The sequence below is a fragment of the Podarcis erhardii genome (genome assembly GCF_964252035.2).
Source record: "Podarcis erhardii genome assembly, chromosome: 17".
In the NCBI taxonomy this organism is placed as follows: Eukaryota; Metazoa; Chordata; class Lepidosauria; order Squamata; family Lacertidae; genus Podarcis; species Podarcis erhardii.
In genome coordinates this window covers 26,636,889-26,652,134 of record NC_138515.1, presented here as the reverse complement: position 1 = coordinate 26,652,134, position 15,246 = coordinate 26,636,889, and positions in this window count along the sequence as shown.

Below are 15,246 nucleotides of genomic sequence, written 5' to 3'. Positions count from 1 at the left end.
TACTAAAATAGGATTGAAATGGGGAACCGAGACAGAAGAAAAAAGTCAATAACCTAAAAACAGCCCCCAAGGCCTCATATTGGCCAGAATAAAAAGATGTTCAGGAAGCGGCCAAAATATTTGCTTTTGGAGTTAAAAATTGACAGAAGCTGAACTGGACACTAAATTCCTGCTAGAGGAGCACCCCTTACCCTACATATAATCACTCTCCACTTTAGAAAATAAATATTATTCATTGCAGATAATGCATCCTTGAGAGGAAAGATCCTGGTTCTAACTAAGGAGGCAATACAATACATCTGGACCTCTCAGATGGAGAGAGGTCCAAAACAGATGTTTCCTTTCCTGAAAGCAAGGAAAAGTAGGAAATTTAGGTCAGCAACCGGTTAAGTGTTGAGGGAAGGCAAGCACAGCTTAGCTCAGGAAGGACAGTCTATGAGGGGATTCCTCTCTCGTACTGTTTCCCATGCTGACACATCAGCTTTCAAGACAAGCTGAGTTGCATCCCAACGTTTCGAACAGAAAAATAAAAATTAAGGGGTGGGGCAGTTCATCAGGCATCTTTGGGAAGGGAGTTCCACAATCTGGGTACATGCACCGAGAGAAGGCTGTAAGCTGCGTACACATCATACATTTAAAGCACACACCCCAAAATGAATCCTGGTAACTGCAGTTTGTCAAGGGTGCTGGGAATTGTAGCTCTGCCTGGGTAAACTACAGTTTTTAGGATTCTTTGGGGGAAGGGATATGCTTTAAATGTATGGTGTGTAAAATATGGTGTGTGCACCAGCCATGTACCGTATTTTTCACTCCATAAGGCGCACCTGACCATAAAGCGCACCTAGTTTTTAGAGGGGGAAATGAAGGGGGAAAAAATTATTCCCCCCCCAGCCCCAAAGAGCAGCAAACAGGCTGTGCGCAGCCTGTCCGCTTCTCCCAGATCTTCTCGGGGCTGCCGGGGGAAGCCCGGGTCCCCCCCCCCAGCCCCAAAGAGCAAAGAAGCCAAGACAGCGAGCAGGATGCATCCCGCTGGCTGTCCTGGCTTCCTCTTTAGCCGCGCGCAACCTCTCCAGCCGGGAGAGGCTGCGCGCTGCTATGGCAATTCCCCCACCTCCCACAAAAGCCCACAGGAGCTGCGCACACTTTAGGAGCATGCGACTCCTGCAGGCTTTTCTACGAGGAGGGAGAAGGGACTGACTGGCGGCGTCAGTCCCTTCTCCCGCCTGGGGAAAAGCCTGCAAGAGCCACGCAGAGCTTGTGTCCGGCTCTAGGGGGCTTTTCCTGCCTGCCTCCCCCCTGCATTCGCTCCATAAGACGCACACACATTTCCCTTTACTTTTTAGGAGGGAAAAAGTGTGTCTTATGAGCCAGTGTGGTGTAGTGGTTAAGAGCGGTAGTCTCGTAATCTGGGGAACCGGGTTTGATTCCCCGCTCCTCCACATGCAGCTGCTAGGTGACCTTGGGCCAGACACACTTCTTTGAAGTCTCTCAGCCCCACTCACCTTACAGAGTGTTTGTTGTGGGGGAGGAAGGGAAAGGAGATTGTTAGCCACTTTGAGACTCCTTAAAGGGAGTGAAAGGCGGGATATCAAATCCAAACTCCTCCTCCTCCTCTTCTTCTTCTTCTTCTTCTTCTTCTTCTTCTTCTTATGGAGCGAAAAATACGGTACATCTCTGTTGCCAGGTCACACAGCAGATACTCTTTTACAGATCTTGACGTAGGAAGTAGGGAGGAAGCAATATGGCCTAGATGCTTCCAGACAGGGACTTTACATTGCAAAAAAATTCCACTGTGCATGTTTCACAAGTTCGCTTCCATGACTTCCCACTTTTCTGAGTCACAATATTGTTTGACATCTATGTTGGTGGGCGGAGCGTGACGGGCTAAATTTTTAAATCCTCCCCGCAAGCACTTTTCCCACACCCTCCATCACCTGTTGCCATTCTGGGCATGCACACAGGTATTTAAAAAAAACACCACCAATCTCAGGAAATGCACTTGAACAAATGTTACCAACTTTATCCAGCCAGTCTCACAGTGAGTGAAATTAGAGATTTGTGCTTTGGAGTTTGTGGGTGTAGGGGGGTCAATATCTACTTCCATTTGGTTTTTTATTTATTTTTTCATTCTGAGGTGTTCTGCAAGGTGGAAGAGAGGTGGAGAGGTCGTCTGAAAAAAACCCTCAGTGTTTGTTTGTTTTTAAAAACCCAATGTATGTGCTAATGAAGGAGGTGAGGACAGGTGCCCCACCTAGGCCCGAAGTCACCCTAGGCTTCAAAACTGTCCAAAATTCCTTTTCTCTCTTCTTTCCTGGGAAGGGTGCCAAGAGTCCCAAAGACAGGAGCTTTCTGTTCATGCTCAGGAAACTCAACATGGGTCAGGACTCCTGAGGAGGAGGAGAAAGGGGAGGGAACTGGAAGGGGAATATATGCTCAGTGCAAATGGCTGTGCTCGTGCTTGTTTTGTGAATCTATCACACTTGCTCCTTCTACCAGCCCGGATGGTAGAAATAAAGCTTTTTCTCTGAAACTATTCCTTGAGTGTCTGTTGACTCTCATTTCCCTGTCCCGGGCGCAAAGCTCTTCTCACCCGAGGCTAAAAAGGCTACACTATGATTTCGGCTCGCCTCCCAGGAATTCTCCCTCATTTCCTGTGTTAGGATCTTGAGAGAATATTTCCCTGATCTGGTCAGGCCTTCAGCATGTGGCAGCCACTGGAACGAAGTGTCTTTAGTTTGGTATCAGAAGCTACTGGAAACAAAATGGTTAGGTTGTGCCCAGCTGAGGAGCACATGGAAACAGGGGTGTGGTGACAGAGACACCCACAAAAACGGCACCACCGCACACAAAACAAACTGTTCACACACACACACACACCTGTGACTGAAGATGTATAATGAATTATTTTAACATCAGATTTTCTACAGTAATTGGCAATCTGGATTAAATGTAAAAAAAAGTAGTAGTAGTAATGGCTGGCTTTTTAATGCAACAGAGTCTTATGTTGGAGCTGCAAAAGAGCAACAAGAAATTTCTGGAATGAGCAGTGCTGGGTCCTCAATAAACTCCCATTTTAAAACACTCCTAGCCATTTATTGCTTTTAGGCGATAACCAGCACTTTTAATGGGTTCCAGAAAAAAGATCAGAAGCCCGAGAGACAGTTTTAACTATGCAGGTTATGTGTGTCACAGCTCCCAACATCTCACTCTGGTCAATAGTCTGTCCTGCAAACTTACAAACACAAAGGCAGCCCCACACAGAGCAATTGCTCTCTGATTGGTCGGGCTGCGTGCCATTAGTGAGAGAGCTGCAAATACTGCATTTGCTTATTGTGCTGCCCTTTTATTTAATTTGTAAAAGGCAGGTTCATATTTTGTTACATACCAAATATCACTGTTATTTACATAAAAACTTATGCACCGAGTTTCCTTTATAAATAGGAAAGATATATATAAATAACAGTAAATCAGTAACAACAATGTAAAAATAAATAAATCATAAAACATGATTTTAGCAACCACAGTAGTCAGAAGGAAGGAAAGTTCAGTTATCAGCCGTCAGGAAATGCACAAACAGCATTCCAACTGCAAAAACATCCCATTATTGGTGCTCTCTTGATCTTTACCATGTGGGCACTGCAAAGGAAAACGCCCTTCTCCAAACCCTGGTGAAATAGGTGGACCCATTGCATTGGGTCTTTATGGTAGGCAGAGAGCATCACTTAGTGTCATCGCCTCCTCCTCTGCCCAGTTTTCCACTGTCAGTCAACATTCTGATTTTGGAAACAAATATTCCTTTAATGGACACTGATGGCTAAGAGATGCTTGCTTAAATTACCAATGCTTTTTTTTTTTTTTTTTTTTTGAAAGAACATTTATTGTATTTTAAAAAGTTACAGCACAACAAAAAATAGCATCTGCTTGAATTATTGTTGACGGGGGGGGGGGATGGGGAGATACTGAACTTAAATCATAGAATTGGAAGGGACTCTGAGCGTCATCTAGGTCCAAAACCTACAGGCAGTCTGCGGGGGGGGGGGGGGGCTATATTCGCTTGGGAAAGTGGGGCGGTGCTTTTTAACCCTTTCGCACCCGCCGCTGCCAGCGCCCGGCGGAAGGGCAGAGACTGCGGCTCCTCTGCAAGCCTCGACGGCCGTCTGCCCGCCCCCCCCCCCGCCCCAAAGGTGGTCATCAGCCGCCTGGGTCCCCGCGAAGGCGCTGCAATGCGGCGAGGCCGCCTCCTCCGTGCCGCCCGCCCGCCTCGCGCGTCTGCTGCAGTGGATCGTGCCGGCCACACTAATCAGCCGCCGCTCCGACGGGCAGCGCCGCCTCCCTCGCCCCAGACGGGATGACGGCATCCTCGGCTCCGCTGGGGAACGGTGACGTCATGCCGCAACCTCAGCCGCAACCGGGATCTGCAGCAGAGCGGAGCAGAAGTGGCGGCGGCGCGGGCTGGTTTCTTGGGTTTCTTTGGTTTCTGGCCACTCCAGACTAAGGCACACACGATTTGGGCAAGGCAAAAAAGAAAGAGAAAGAGAAGGTGTTCCTTAGCTTTCTCTGCACACACCCCTTAATATATATGAATGAGTGCTATAATAATAATAATAATAATAATAATAATAATAATAATAATAATAATAATAATAGGTAAAGGGACCCCTGACCATTAGGTCCAGTCGTGACCGACTCTGGGGTTGCGGCGCTCATCTCGCTTTATTGGCTGAGGGAGCCGGCGTACAGCTTCCGGGTCATGTGGCCAACAGGACTAAGCCGCTTCTTGCGAAGCAGCTTACGGAAACGCCGTTTACCTTCCTGCTGGATTGGTACCTATTTATCTACTTGCACTTTGATGTGCTTTCGAACTGCTAGGTTGGCAGGAGCTGCGACAGAACAACGGGAGCTCACCCCGTCACGGGGGTTCGAACTGCCGACCTTCTGATCGGCAAGTCCTAGGCTTGTGGTTTAACCCACAGCGCCACCCGCGTCCCTAATAATAATAATAATAATAAAATTTATTTATACCCCGCCCTTCCCAGCCAAGACTGGGCTCAGGGCAGCTGACACCAAATATAAAAACAATTGATTAAAATACAGCTTAAAAAACAAGATTAATACAACATTAAAACATTAAAATGCAGCCTCATTTCAGTGGAAACTCAATCAAAAACTTTTTGGGGGATAAAAACGTCAAGTCTTCACCAAGGCTAACTATCCAGACTGGTAGCTGACAGCAGCTTTTTGTTTTGTTTTGTTAAACGATTATTATTATTTACTTCTGGAAAGGGAGGACGCAGATTAATGGGCATGCGCAGTTTTTATGATGATGGCAAGAAGTGGATTGTGAGAAGGCAACAGGAAGGGCACTTCTGATTTTCCACAGATGCAAAATCAGCACTCGTAAGCTCAGGGTCGTGGGTCTAAGCCCCACATTGGGCAAAATATTCCTGTGTTGGTGCAGACCTAGATGACCCTCGTGGTCCTTTCCAACGCTATTAAAGAGCACCCATCCCATAATAAACACCCAGCAAGAAGCACCCTGAATGTGTTTCTTGCTGCAAATTGGAAACCGGAGACACGGTTGCACACAAAAGGGGCTCTGGAAAAGTAGAGTGTGGTAACTTGGTGAATTGCAGGTATAACTCAGATGCAGATATGTAGAAAAAGTCACACACAGCCCACAAAGATTTCATTACTTTTAGCAGGGTGTCTATCCAAACACTTGTTCTGCTCCACATTCAGACCAGTCGAGGTCAGACAGGCCTCCCTCCCTGCTGAACTTCTGGCCTTGACTGAAGGCTTTTTAAAAAAAACAAAAAAAAAAAACAACTCCATCAAGCTTTTGAACAGAACTCTGATTTTATATTTCAAACTAATTTCATGGGGTCTCTTGCACACTGCTTAGACACAACTATGATTAGGTAGCTGTAAACCACCTTAATATTTCAGAATAGGTGGTATATGTTTTTAATTTTTAAAAAAGTGTATTAAGTGCTATGGGCTCCAGTGATTATAATTATCATAATCACAAATTTACAAGTCGAGAATGGGGAGAGTTAGGCAGGCATTCAAAAAGACCGTGCTGTGCTGTAAAGCAGCACACAGTTCCTCAAAAGCCGAACAGTCCTTCCAAAACAGCTTGTTCTTGCCAGACTGCTGCAAAATTCAGACTTCCCTCTCTTTTGGCAGAACCCCAATTACTTTTCTCTCACCATCCAAGCAAGTGAAATATGTCCAATAGCTGCCAGCCTTCAATTATCCTTTAAAGCAAGCATCTTCTAGCCATCAGTGCTCATTAAATAATATTAAATAAGAATGTGGACTCAAGACAGTGGAAAGCTGGGTGGGTAGGGGAAATATGATGATGGATGAGGGACTTCCTACCGTAATGGCCCTCTATCCACTGCAGAGACTAGTTTTGCTAAAGAAACGGATCAGTAAGAAAACAGGACCATCATTTATCCTCTGATTGCGGTGGTGCTCCTGCTTGCCAGCTTGGTGGTGCTGGGCTCAGGTGAACACATATCTGCACCCTCTTCTACCACCAACCTCGTGCTCCTCCCCATCACCACCAGGCTGCACCTGCCCATCCCAGTCAGGGCAGCATAAATTGTGGATACGCAGGACTACCCTTTAAATGGATTTATTCCCAGCGTAGTTGGTTTAGCATTAGGGCACCTGGTTCACAGGGCCCTTACTTAAGGAATCCCTTGTGCTGTTTCACTACTTCCAGAATGCCCATAGTGTAGATAGGGGGAATGCTTCAGCCTAGTGATCCCCTGTCAAGCTTCCATATGGCTGATGGGAACAATTTGGGAGCTATAAATAGGTGTGTTGTTCAGGGGTAGCCCAGGGGGGCTGTGCCGCGATCTCCGCTCAGCCAAGCTGATAAAGCTCATTTTCCTCCGGAATCGCCCCCGACGATAATTAATGACCTGAGCCTTTGATGAGGCCTCAGGCACATCCCCGATTCAGCAGAGAATCCAAAGCAGCACGCAGAAGTGATGAGATTTATGGCTACGTGCTATGCTTTATTACTAAGCTACGCAGAGAGCAAAGAAAAATACACCCTCTCTCTGTGAGAGCAGAGAGCAACTGCAAAACAAAGGAACAGGAAAACCACTAACGTCACATCCTGTCTCCCGTGAGACTTCCAACAGCTTGGACTGTCTCTGGAATGTAAACAGAGTCTTGTGACTCCAAAGCACTGCTCAGCGGCAAACAGAAACCAGCAGACTGAACCCTAGGTCTTTTGCCCTCTGCCTCTTCATACACCCCACAAAGCTTTCTGCCTTCTCTCTCTCTCTCTCTCTCTCTCTCTCTCTCTCACACACACACACACACACAATTTGCTTATAGGCATGCTGCAAAACACACTGCTGGTGAGACCCACCATCTAAGAGACTAAAATCGGCATCTATGCATATAAATGAGCACATGCAGATTTTATGCAAACTTGTGCCAAAGCCCTGTGCCCTTTATGTACCTGGGAACACCCCTGGCTATAAAGCCGCTACAGCTGGTGTCTTGCCATGCATGAGCACATGACATCCCCCAAAGAATCCTGGGAGTTTCTCCCTCGCAGAGGGACAATTTCCTTTGCCCTTAAAGTTCCCATGATTTGTTTTGAGGGTTGCTTTAAAAATATGCTGCGCACACAGCCTTAACAGACCTAGGAGGTTCCGTGGCTCCTGCTCCAACACCCAACTATCTTAAATTTGTCCTTAAAGCAGGGGCAAGTTGTTTGAGCAGGCATGTAACATTTCAGACGACCTGAAATTCGGCTCCATTTTGGGAAACATGATTGATAGCGTCCTGCCAGCACACAGCAATGGTGACCACCAGAAAAAGGAATGCAAGGGCTTTGTCACTGTTATGTCAGCAAGTCACTCTTTTGTCCTTGGGCTTCTTTGCGGCCTCAATGAAGGAGTAATCCCTGCCAGCGGTATTGACTGGCTGGATGGCACAGTTACTGCCATCTTCTGGAAATGGTTTGTTTCGCAAGCCTCAGTCTCCTCAGGTTCATCTTTCACAGACCAGAGAAGGAAGCTACTCAGGCGTTGCCTCATCATGCAGTTTCATTGAGAAGGAGCTTGCGTCAGACTTCAGGGATTAAAGCAATGGTTTCTATTGAGCATGTGAATGCTCGTTCTAATAATGTTGCGTTACACCCCTCAGGAGAATCTAATCCCCATCTAAACACCCTTGCATGATGAACGCAGCCGAAAGATATAGTGCCATACGGAATCTATACTGGCATAACAATAGCCTTGTGCTAATGGATAATATAAGGGACGTGAGTGGCACTGTGGTTTAAACCACTGAGCCTTGGGCTTGCCAATCAGAAGGTAGGCGGTTCGAATCCCCGCGACGGGGTGAGCTCCCATTGCTCGGTCCCTGCTCCTGCCAACCTGGCAGTTCGAAAGCACATTGAAGTGCAAGTAGATAAATAGGTAAGGAAGATAAGTGGTGTTTCCGTGCGCTGCTGTGGTTTCGCCAGAAGCGGCTTAGTCATGCTGGCCACATGACCTGGAAAAACTGTCTGCAGACAAACGCTGGCTCCCTCAGCCAGTAAAGCGAGATGAGCACCGCAACCCCAGAGTCATCCGCGACTGGACTTAACGGTCAGGGGTCCATTTACCTTTAATGGATAATATAGGGAGCATAGAATTATAGACATGTAGAGTTGGAACGGGTCCCAAGGATCATCTAGTCCAACCCCCTGCAATGCAGGAATCTCAGCTACAGCATCCATAGTAGATGGCCACCCAACCTCTGCTTAAAAACCTTCAAGGAAGGAGAGTCCACCATCTCCCAAGGAAGTCGGTTTCACTGTCGAACAGCACTTGATGTCAGAAAGTTCTTCCTGATGTTTCGTCGGAATCTCCTTTCTTGTAACTTGAAGCCGCTGGTTCAACGTCTACTCTCTAGAGCAAGAGAAAACAAACTTGCTCCATCTTCCATGTGACAGCCCTTGAGATATTTGAAGATGGCTATCGTCTCTCCTCTCAGTCTCCTCTTTACCAGGCTAAACGTACCCAGCTCCTTCAACTGTTCCTCATCAGGCCTAGTTTCCTGACCCTTGATCATCTTGGCTGCCTTCCTCTGCACGGATTGCCAACAACCTTTTGAAATTTTGGTGCCCAGAACTGGACACAGTATTCCAGGTGTGCTATGATGACCAAGGCAGAATAGAGTGGTACTATTACTTCCCTTGATCTAGACACTAATTTCTGTTGATGCAGCCTAGATTAGAATTCACTTTTTTTTGCAGCTGCATCACACAGCATCACACTGTTGACTCATGTTAAGCAGAAGTCTTATGCTAGCAGGATCTTACCAGTGGAAGTCAAATAAGTGTAGGGAGGGGAGGAAGCAAATCATTGGAAGACTCTCCTGTTCCCCCAAGGCTTGCTCATCCTCCTAATTGGTCTGGGGTCCCACTGACTCTGGTACAGTGGTACCTCGGGTTACATACGCTTCAGGTTACATACGCTTCAGGTTACAGACTCCGCTAACCCAGTAATATTACCTCAGGTTAAGAACTTTGCTTCAGGATGAGAACAGAAATCGTGCAGCGGCGGCACAGCGGCAGCAGGAGGCCCCATTAGCTAAAGTGGTGCTTTAGGTTAAGAACAGTTTCAGGTTAAGAACAGATCTCCAGAACGAATTAAGTACTTAACCCGAGGTACCACTGTATAGGCTATAGGTTTGGCTATAGTGCTCCTATACCGAAGGCTATTCTTAGAAGCCCAGTTGAAGGCATGTTTAGCAGCTTCAGCTACTGTGCCAGTTTATTGTTTATTTGTTTCTTTAAAAATATGCTTTGCCTTTTTTAAAAGAAGAACAAAGCATACTCAACTGTCTCAACAACAGTTGTTTTAAATTACTTTCTTTTGACCCCAAGTGCTCAGAAAAATTGGTCAAAATCTTCAGTCATTTGAAAACTAGCAAGTTAAATTAAAAAATTAGCATGGGGAATAACTTTCATGCTGTTAATGAGTTTATTTTGCAGAATTACAAAGAACACACCTTTTTATCTTCTTTTTAAAAAAATCTAAACTAAAACAAGTTTTCTTGGATTTGCTGAAAAGGTTTTCAGCACTTCCTTCTCAAATTCCTCATTTCCCCCCCACACAACATCAAACAAGTGACCTCAGTGAGCATTTCAATTTCAAATGTTCTGATCATTTCAACTTTTAGGTTTAGTTAAGTATATTTGTGTATTTACTTTATGGGGGGCAGCTGCCCCCTGGCTACACCCATGGTTTATATAACCCTTACTACATAGCTTTAAAAGGTAAAGGGACCCCTGAACATTAGGTCCAGTCGTGTCCAACTCTGGGGTTGCGGCGCTCATCTCGCTTTATTGGCCGAGGGAGCCGGCGTACAGCTTCTGGGTCATGTGGCCAGCATGACTAAGCCGCTTCTGGCGAACCAGAGCAGCACACGGAAACGCCGTTTACCTTCCCGCTGGAGCGGTACCTATTTATCTACTTGCACTTTGAGGTGCTTTCGAACTGTTACATTGGCAGGAGCTGGGACTGAGCAACGGGAGCTCACCCCATCGCAGGGATTCGAACCACCGACCTTCTGATCGGCAAGTCCTAGGCTCTGTGGTCTAACCCATAGCACCACTGGTTACCTTCAGATTATATACAGGACTGCCTTTGAAGAGCATTTGGAAACTGCAATTAGTCCAAAACAAAAACATTTGGGGTCTACGTAAATATTCAAGTCAATTAAATTACTACTGTTTAGCTGCTAACTCAATTTTACTCAGCAAACAAGTTACAAGTATAGTATGTCCTAAAGCAGATATAAATCAAGCATCAACATTGTGGTCTTTCTTTTGTTTGTTAACAAAACCTTCAGATTTCTTTCTTCCTTTTGCAAAAGCTGGTGCTCAGCTGAGAGTAGCGCAAGTGAAGATCGAAATTTCTTGTCATTTCTCGACTGTTAAAAGTATTCTAGAAGCAGCTTAAAAATATTAATTTCATCCAGAATTCTCAGCCGGCGTACAGCTTCTGGGTCATGTGGCCAGCATGACTAAGCCGTTTCTGGCGAACCAGAGCAGCACACGAAAACGCCGTTTACTTTCCCGCCGGAGCGGTACCTATTTATCTACTTGCACTTTGATGTGGTTTTGTACTGCTAGGTTGGCAGGAGCAGGGACCGAGCAACGGGAGCTCACCCCGTCGCGGGGATTCAAACCGCCGACCTTCAGATCGGTTTTCAGGGGGTACTCAAGGAAACACAGTACTGACACCTTGTTGTTAAAAACTGTGGCACTTGCTATAACAACGTCATGGTGAATACCGGCACTTATTTTTCTAGGAAAAAAAGCACTGGCTTTAGGGACACTTAGGGGAGAGGTGGGGCGCAGATCCCTGTGTCAGCTCCTCCAGATTGGCTGGATTACAAAGAAAAGTAATCAGTTTTCTTTTTTTTTTTTTTGCTAGTACATTTTTATTCAAAATATACAAATACACATATCAAGGCAAAAGCATAGTACACATATTAATAAACATATTAATTCTAAATTATTTACATAGTGTATTATGTTCTCTCCCCCATTTATGCAAAACACAAACAAGAACATAAACACAAACACGAAATTCCCTATATTTGGACTCTATTTAAGAGCCCTGGACTCCCCTCCACCCTTTTGGTAAGTATCGAATAAGTTCCACGGTCACATATTTTATTTTTAATCTTAAATGTTAGTTTTTCTCTGTAAGTGCTATTCCAAAACCGCCAGTGCTTTCTACAGTTTATTTCCAATATATTTCCAATATTTACTCCAATTTTTTTGAAATTTCTGTTCATCTTGGTCTCGCATTTTATCTGTTAGTCTAGCAAGTTCGGCATAATTTACCATTTTAACCTGCCAGTCACTTATACCAGGTATGGCTTCCGTTTTCCAGTTTTGCGCCAACATAATTCCTGCGGCTGTAGTGGCATAGAGGAATAGCGTTTTGTCTTCTTTTTTGATTTCTTTACCCGGCATTCCCAGCAGAAAGGCTTCGGGTTTTTTGGGAAAAGTGTATTTGAATTTTTTTTTAAGTTCATTGTAAATTAATTCCCAAAAAGCTTTCACTTTGTTACAAGACCACCACATGTGGTAGAAGTCGCCTTCTGCTTCTCCACATTTCCAACATCTTTTATTCTTTAGTCTGTACATTTTAGCCAGTTTCACCGGCGTATGATACCACCTGTATATCATTTTCCAGATATTTTCCCTCAATACCGTACAAGCAGTAAACTTTATTTTGTTGTTCCATAATTCCAGCCATCTTTCAAAATCAATATTATGGCCGATATCCATCGCCCACTTTATCATTGCCTCCTTCACCTCCTCGTCTTTTGTGTACCAATCCAATAATATATTATAGATCTTAGATAAAGTTTTAGATAAAGATCACAGTCTCCAGTATGGTCTTTCTGATCTTAACATCAGTTCTGATCTTATCAGCCAAATAATAATAATAATAATTTATTACTTATACCCTGCCCCAGCCACTCTGGTTGGCTCCCAACAGAATATTAAAAGCATGATAAAACATCAAACATTAAAAACTTCCCTAAACAGGGCTGCCTTCAGATGTCTTCCAAAAGTCAGATAGTTGTTTATTTCCTTGACATCTGATGGGAGGGCGTTCCACAGGGCTGGTGCCACTGCCTAGAAGGCCCTCTGCCTGGTTCCCTGCAACCTCACTTCTCACAGTGAGGGAACCGCCAGAAGGCCCTCAGAGCTGGACCTCAGCGTCCGGGCAGAATGATGGGGGTGGAGATGCTCCTTCAGGTATACTGGGTCGAGGCTGTTTAGGGCTTTCAAGGTCAGCACCAACACTTTGAATTGTGCTCAGAAATGTACTGGGAGCCAATGTAGGTCTTTCAGGACGGGTGTTATATGGTCTCGGCAGCCACTCCCAGTCACCAGTCTAGCTGCCGTGTTCTGGATTAGTTGCAGTTTCCGGGTCACCTTCAAAGGTAGCCCCACGTAGAGCGCATTGCAGTAATCCAAGCGGGAGATAACCAGAGCATGCACCACTCTGGCAAGACAGTCCGCAGGCAGACAGGCTCTGAGCCTGCGTACCAGATGGAGCTGGTAGACAGCTGCCCTGGACACAAAGCTTCTATTGCGCTAGTGTGAAATGAAGGCATGACAGATGACATCCCTGTTTCCCCACCTAGGGTGATAAAGGGTGTGTCAGTGGCATTATGGCCATTGGAGCATGAGTACATTTCCGCCTCAGGGTTCAGCAACCTGCGGCCCAATCCCCCATTTTGGTACAGCATAAAAAGCCATTCGAGGCTGTCAATGGCCCCAAGTATATCCAGAAAGAGAGGAGACCTGTGTTTGGCTGTGGTGCACTATATTGAGTGTCCTTCAAACAGAGCTCTCTGTATGCCTCCCTGGTGCGAAACCAGATTGATCTTTGTTAATAAAAACATCCAACCTTTAAGCCATTACCACTGTTAAAATCTTGGCATCCTGATTCACTTAGGCGAATTGGCCTACAGAAGCTCAGCTCAGTTGGATCCTTCCTTGGCACTGGGATCATGACTGTCAGTCTGGGCGGCTTCCAGGGTTCTGGGATTCCCTCTCTAGGACTGCAGTGAGCAGGGCTCGCAATCTAGGGACCGGGGTCCCAGGGTCCAGGAGGCGTGCCAAAGATACCACACCCTCTGCAATGTATAGGAGAAATATTAGGGTTTGCCAGTGATAACTGGGGAGTACTGTTTGTGTAATATTTTCAGCGACAGCTCCTTTGTAGTAATGGATGTTGTTTTTGTAGGGGGGCAGCAGCCTCCCACCTAAATCATCATTAAAAATCAATACAAATCTGAGGTTCTGCCCCCCCTCCCCCACAAAATTCCTGGCTACGCCCATGTTTTTGTATGGTGCAATTTTCAAAGAATGACTACATTTTGGTTCCCAAGTGATTTTGGAAAGTGTGAATTGGGTAGAATCTCTTTTAAATGCCTGCAAAATAACAATTTCTATCCATTCTATCCTGCCAGACTTGGACCAGGAAGAGTCAAATCTCCACTCAGCCATGACGTCTTTTTTTAAAAATAAATTTTTATTAACAATTTAAACATAACAAATTGTCAAAACAAATCATCTTCATTATTCCGCCCCCCATTTCCCACCTCCCACCTCCCCAACAAACCCTCCCACCCTCCCCCCTACGACTTCCCTCAGCTCCTCTCTCTGATTTCTCAACCAATGTTAATTTCTGCATGTTATAAAAGCCATGACGTCTTAGGCCACTAAACATCTCTTAGATTATGGGTGTCTTCACATCACTGCCTTAGAGCCCAATGAAGTTGTTTCTTTACCCCCTCCCCCTGCCTCCCCCAGTGCATTTCACAGCACTTCCCCCCCCCACAGCTGTTCACATCAACAGGACTTCATTAATGTCAGATTCGTTTCTGTTTGTATACACACGGGGGGGGGGTGGGGTGCGGGCGCATTGACAGGGCCAGGGATGTCTTTATCCTATGAAGTGGTCTTCATGCTTTACTAGGGGCTAATTAGGAATGGCTTAACGACTCCCAACTGGTATGAAGCTGGTTTGAGAAACAAGGTATGAAGCAGCTGTAAAGGTAAAGGGGATCCCTGACCATTAGGTCCAGTCACAGACGACTCTGGGGTTGCGGCGCTCATCTCGCTTTATTGGCCGAGGGAGCAGGCGTACAGCTTCCGGGTCATGTGGCCAGCATGACTAAGCCGCTTCTGGCGAACTAGAGCAGCGCACGGAAACGCCGTTTACCTTCCCGCCGGAGCGGTGCCTATTTATCTACTTGCACTTGGTGCTTTCGAACTGCTAGGTTGGCAGGAGCAGGGACCGAGGAACGGGAGCTCACCCTGTCATGGGGATTCGAACCGCCAACATTCTGATTGGCGAGTCCTAGGCTCTGTGGTTTAACCCACAGCGCCACCTGCATTAGTAGCAGTAGTTCATAACAAAGTATTGCATACGTATGCATTTTGGATAACGTATTCGTGGGAACATGGGTTAAAAGCCCAGCACTGGAATTGCAGTAGTTGCACAGTAAACAGGAGTGTGAACACAGCCAAAATTACCCAGCGGGTAGGTGAAATATAGCAAAATGGAGCCAGTATAGTATAGTGCTTAGTATGACAGAATAGGACCTGGGAGACCAGGGTTCAAATCGCCACTCAGCCATGAAGCTCCTTGGGTGACCTTGGGCCAGTCACTGCCTCTCAGCCTAACC